The sequence below is a fragment of the Vigna unguiculata genome, chromosome 10, assembly GCF_004118075.2.
Source record: "Vigna unguiculata cultivar IT97K-499-35 chromosome 10, ASM411807v1, whole genome shotgun sequence".
Lineage (NCBI taxonomy): Eukaryota > Viridiplantae > Streptophyta > Magnoliopsida > Fabales > Fabaceae > Vigna > Vigna unguiculata.
Window position 1 is genome coordinate 30,621,406 of NC_040288.1, and position 7,250 is coordinate 30,628,655.

The window sequence follows — 7,250 nt, forward strand, 5'->3', positions numbered from 1 at the left end:
GGCATCCATAATGTTATTGCTATCTCACACACTAGCCCCATCTTCCTTTCATACCAGTTGGTATTTGCACTAAGTGTACGCAAGGTAAACCATTTCACACAGACCACCCATTCTCATTACTTAACTACTCACTATCAATCCATACTTCCCACCATTTCTTACTTCTATTATTTCTCGTGTACTTATTCCTAGTTTTTCTCCTATTTAATTCAACCTGAATCCCCTTCATAGACCTTTAACTCGAGCCACACAGATTTAATCTCTAAAATCTAATGTCATCATTGTCGCTTGGCGGCAAGTTATGAGCCGCCAGGTGGTGCATCACTTTCTACACAATTATAGATTTGGTTATGCACCCTGTGCGAATTCTAATCACACATAACTCATACCGGTTTATCAATTTTCCACTCAATACCCTTCTATTATCCGTTTATAATTACCAATTGTATATTAGGCCTCCAGTACATAAAATCACATTATTTTTGTCTATGTAATTTACTCCAAAACGTAAATCCCCAAATGATCAAACCCTAATATGCACATCTATCATTTTTATTAATTTATTTCGCATCATACTAAAAGTTCACCATAATCCCTTCCCATTTAATCAATCTATGATTAAAACACCTTTTCCACCTATCAAAAATAGCCCAAAGAGCTCAAAACATTAAAATTGAACCAGTTTGGCTCGCGTAGCCTGGCGGGTGTTCATCACCGCTAGGCCTTTCATTCAAAAACCCAGAAATTGGGTGATAAGGGATGTGTCACATGGCGGCACATGAAGTAAGATGAGTTGCCTAACAGCATTGAAGGCCCGCTAGGGAATTTCTGAAAAATTTCCAGAATTTCGCAATTTCATAACTTAAGCAATATTAAATCATCCAGAATACATGCAATTCATACAATTAAATGATACAATTTAAAAGGAATGGAGTCCAACTCCCCTAACCTGGATATGCTTGCCAAAGCTTAAAGATTCTTGGCTTCTTCCTTGATAAAATGATCTCCTAGAGCTTCCCATTTCAACTTTCCTTCTCACTAAATTAGCACAGTGCACACTCTAATTTTTCTCTCCTCATAGTTCTCTACAATGGGAGACTCATAAAACCCTCATTCTCAACTCTAATTGGCCTTTTAATTAGGTCTTAATGGTGGTTAATAGCCAAAAACGAAATTTGATTTAATGGTGATTGTAATTGCCATTCAAGGACCATTATGAGTTGTTTTTCAGCCTCTCTTGGTTGTTCCCTTATCAACTAGGGTTTCTTTGCCCTTTCACATTCATACCAACGAAAATTTTGGCAAAAAAAAAGTTTAATTTGGATCTACCAAGATTCGAACTCATAACCATGCCAATGTCCATTGGTACACAACCATTCAACCAATTCATGTTTCATGATAAATCTTAACTCTCTGAGAACTGCTAGCACCACTCTCAGATGATCCGCGTGTTCTTCTCGACTCTTTGAATATATTAGTATGTTGTCAATGAACACTACGACAAACTGATCCAAGTACGATCGGAAGATCTTGTTCATGTAGTCCATGAATATGGCAAGAGCATTTGTCACTCCAAATGGCATCACCACATATTCATAGTGTCCATATCGTGACCTGAAGGTTGTCTTTTGCACATCCTTTCGCTTGACTAAGATCTAATGATATCCAAACCTCAAGTCAATCTTAGAGAACACCACTACTCCCGTTAGTTGATCCAACAAGTCGTCAATCCTCGGCAGTGGATACGTGTTCTTGATGGTCAGCTTGTTCAACTAACGGTAGTCAACACACAGTGTGGAGATGTCGTCCTTCTTCTTCACTAACAACACCAGTGCTCCCCATGGTGATACACTCGGTCAGATGAACTTTTTCTCAAGCAAATCCTCAATTTTCTTCTGTAGTTCAGCTAACTCTGCTGGTGCCATCTGATATGGTGCCATCGATATTGGGCCAGCTCCAGGGATGAGATCAATAGTGAAATCCACATCCCTACTTGGTAGTAGTTCTGGAATCTCATCTAGAAAGACATTTGCATACTCATCCACCAATGGTATGCTTCTGATCTACTCAGTTGTACTCCTCTTTTTTGCCTAAGCCACTATCATAAAGCAAGTAGCTCTAGCTTTTATCTCCTTCATCACCTTGTTAAATGATATCATCTCCTGGTTAAATGATATCATCTACAGTCCTTCTGTATTTGGGAACACTACTTTGTGCAGTCTGCAATTGATAACAATGTGGTTGTTGGATAGCTATTCCATCCCTAGAATCACGTCCAGACCCTCCATCGGCAAGCATATGAGATTCACCTTGAACCTCCGACCTGCCACTTTTGTAGGGTATCCCACACAAACAGAATTGGTGGATACCTGTCCAGATGTTGGCGTCGCGACTATTAACTCGCACCCTAACTCTCGAATCACAAGTCCGAGCCTCCTCACAGATTTAATGGATACGAATGAATGGGTAACTCTTGAGTCAAAAACACCACCACAGTATAATCAAAAGGCAAGCAAGTGTTCTGCACCAGATTACCTGACTGAGTCGCCTCAATGGTAGTCAGTGCAAAAACATGCCCCAGCGATCTTGGTCGCTCTCCTGTTGGCTTCTTTGCTGGACAGCCACCGGCTGGTTTCTTATTGGGACACTATCGAGCCCATGTCCAGTCTGCTCACATATATATTTTTGTACATGATATATTTTTATAGTCTTATCTTCAATAAAACTGTATTAATATATTTTAAACATTGCATTACCTATTTTAAATATTATAATGAAGTATTCTATTTATCAATTTTAAGATGGTAAAATGTGATGTTACACTTAACAAGTTGTTAGACGTTTTCATTATTTCAACGTATCTTCACTTTAATTCTAAGATTTATAAAAAACCTTTAATAATAGATTTATATGTCGATTTTTAATTGTATAATTTATTGATGTTTTAAAAGTAATATATTCAAATAAGTTGCTCGTGAAACCTAAAAGTTTCTTAGGCTCAAACTTAAAATTTATATCAAGACTCATCTTTAATGAGATTTTGATGGTCTAATATATTTGCACTCTGAAGGTAATAGTAATTCGTGTATAAAGTTATAGTAAAGAAACACGTTTCAATATCAAAAGGATATATCCAGAGCCAAATTATAGAAGGGGTAAGATACCATGGTTCCTAAAATTTTTTAAATTAAATGTAGCATATATTAAAAATATTGAAAATTAATGAAAAAATTTAATTAAGTATTTTTTACCTTTTTTTATAAAAAATAACATTTAATAATAATAAATATAAAATTAAATATAATAAAAAATAAAATAATTATTAAAATATTGTTATTTTCCCTCTCATTGTCTTGCTTTAATTTTTCATTTATTGTCTTTCATTTTTGAAGAAAAAAGATTTTTTTTTGTTTGGTTTGATCGAGAAATATTAGTTTAATAATTAATTTTAATTTTTATCTCATAATTCTTTTGTATATTATTTTTATAAATATAAAAGAAAAAGTAATGTACTATGTGTTTTTTCAAAATTAGTTTTTAATTGTGATCGAATATGGTTAAATATTTTTTAGTCTTAAACATAATTTTTAAGAAACAAAGGTATATTGTGAAATAAAATGGAAAATGAATTTCTTTACGATAGTCTGATTATTTTTATGGAAAAATAAATAGCACAAATTTTAGTTCTGATTCAATTATTGATGAGTTAAAGAATTTGAAAGAACAAGATAATCCTTTATACATGTGCGATGTATTCATCTTGATTGTATTACTGAAATTTATTAAATATATAAATTTTTAGTATATTACTTTTATTTCTCACAATTATCGGTGAAGATCTCACAATTACTTTAACATAGAAGTTTACACAATTGAACAATTAAAACTAAGATATGTGAAAAAATAATATATAAAAATAATAAAAATGAGAAAATAATAATATATATTTTAAAATCTATTTGAAAGTTAAATTTTCTCAAAATGAAATACACCATTTAAATAAAATTACTTAATAAAAACAAATAATTAAGATTATAAGAAAGAGTGTATTTTGTGGACATTAAACAAGTTGAACATGAGTTAAGAAAGATAATAAAAAATTGTGTGACAATAGTAAGAAAAGAGATTTTTTCAAATAAAATGAAACTAAGGACATAATAAAATAGAAAAATAAGTTTGTTAAATTATACAAGAAATTTAATAATTTAAAACAAAGACAAAAATGAGAACGAAGACATTTAAAAAAACGAAAATAAAGATGGAAACATTATTTATATATATATATATATATATATATATATATATATATATATATATATATATATATATATATATATATTCGTCTTTATTTAAATTTTCATACCCAATAGCAAATATCATTTGCTCTTATTCTCACCCAGTTAACGAACTTCCCGTCAAAATCATAATAAATTTGAACAGCATGAACAAATATTTTATGAAATCTAAGAAGTTGCTTCGTTTTATGAAAATACCTATAATTCCTTACTTTCAGTCTTTTTTATTTTCATATAATAGTAAGCATACATATGAAACATAATTAAAAATGAAATGAAGAGTAACTATAACAGAAAAAAAAATCGATATTTTATTAAACTTGAAAATCGGACTATTAAAAAGGGAAGAAAGTATTAAATAATTTTCCATTAATAATCATTTAGTGCTTTACATTATCAATCAATTATTATCTTAACATTGGCGTTTAAATTTTACAAGAATTACATAACATATTAATTAATTAATTTTAGTTTCATTGAAAATATGTCATATGAAAATACATTTTAAAAATAATTTTAAATACATAATTAAATTTAGCACCATTTACATAATTTATGTAAAGTAATATTGACATGTACATACTAATGTAAATATAAAAGATTATAGTACATTATAAAGAAGAGATGTATGAAAAGTAAAAGAAGCACAACCATTTATTTAATTATTGAGGTACAATACCATAGATATCAAGAAAATTAAAGTATAACATTAAAGTTGATAAAAAGAATCGAAACTAAATCAAGGACACTTAGGTTTTCCTTCCTTATTTTTCCAGTTGTTATAACATGGACATTCTTCCTTATTACCAAATGTTCCTGATGGAACACACAAACACTTGTCACAACACAAGTTACAGTAGAACAAACATGCTTGCCTAGCATTAGCCTTTGAACAACGATAGTCACATGCTCTAGGACACCCTGGAATTATACATGTAACCAATTACGACAGTATACATGAATTTAAATTAAAAAAAAAAACAATACAGAATACAAATGTTTAACAAACACAATTAAAATTAATCAAATTTTATAAAAAACTTAAAATTTAATTAAGCCGGATATTTTTCAAAGATTGATCTAAAATTAGTACCTTGTACTGTAAGAGATCCTTCACCACCACCCTAAACATGTAACAGAAAAAAAGAATTAGAATTGAAGAATGCAATTGAAACTACAATATACTTAGCGTCTTAAGCTTTTTCAAATGAATCTAAATAAATAAGAAGAAATGTAAATAATAAAGATGTAAGGAAAAATGTGTAGGAGAGAAGAGACTCACATAAACAAGTTGAGTTACAGAAGCCATGAGAAAGATGAGAAGAAATGCACACACAAACTTAGTCATGACTATTACTTTCTCTATAATGTTTCTTGTTTTTGGAATGCAACAAAGATTGAATGTGTAAAAGCTCTGGAAGTGAAGGATTTATATATAGATAAAAAAAATCACTAAGTAATTTAATTTAATTTAAGAGTTATGATTTCTTTCCATTTGAGACTTATGGGAGTATGTATATATGTAAGTACGTGTTTATGACTATTATTTGCAATAATTTGTATCTTTGACATATTAATAAAGAATGGTAATTTATTCTTGTCATTTATAGTTTAGAATCATCTCATTTAAGGATGAATTTAATTTTACTACATAAACCCGAACTCCACTTAAAACAAATTCAACTAAATATTTTGATCAAAAACTTTGAAAGACTAATAAAATAATTTGGATTGGCACCTAAATAAAAAAAAAACCCTATATGTAAAACTAAGTATTTTTTTTAATTTAGAAACAATCACATATAATTGTTCATTTATGTAACATCACATTTTAATAGTTTAATACTACTAAAATAAAACATTTGATTAAGTATATTAAGAAGATAGATAAACCAATGTATATCGTAAATTAGTACAATCTTACAAGATAAGACTATAGTAATATCACTTATATACATTCTCAAGCTACTATACTAGTATCCTATCACAACACGATACATAACATGATCTAAAGTCATTCATCGTCTAGACAATTAACTCCTTAACATCAAGAGGTGCCTCTACACCTGTATCTCCATCTACTCACACCAATAAGGTGATCATTGTAAAAGAAGAACACAACACATACAAACAAACAAAAGCTGGTAAACTAGTTTATAGAATAAATAATCATATAACAATTAAACTTATTACATCATAAAATAGCATATTTCAAACATTTAAAAATATACCAAACGTACAATTACAGACTCTCTAAACTCAATTATGTCGATCTATACATTGTTAATACTCAATTACACGTTTTCATTATTTAAGTGTATTTTCACTTTTAATTCTAAGATTTATAAATAAAAAATTTAATAATAAATTTAAATAGGTCGATTTTTAATTATATAATTTATCGATGTTTTAAAAGTAATATATTCAAATTAGTTACTCGTTCTTAAAACGTTTTTTAGGCTAAAAATGCCCATCTTTAGTGGGATTTTGATGGTCTAGTCTATTTTTACTTCCGATGGATAATAAATATTCGTGTATTAATTTATAAAATAATAATAAAAAATTATAACAAATAAACACGTCAATATTAAAAAGATATATCAAGGGCAAAATTATAAATGGTTCCTGAAATCTTTTGAATTAAATTGAAGATATATAAAAAATGTTAAAATTAATGAAAATTTAATTCAGAATTTTACTTTTTTTTTTATGAAATATAACCTTTAATATTAATAAATAAAAAATATTAAATCAATTATAATAAAAAATAAAATAATTATTAAAACATTTTTATTTTCTCTCCCGTTATCTTGCTTTAATTTTTATTTATTTTCTTTTATTTTTTAAGAAAAAAGATAACTTTTTTTATAACTTGATATTGAAAGATTAGTTTAATAAATAACATTAATTTTTTATCTCATAAGTCTTTTGCATATTATCTTTTATGAATATAAA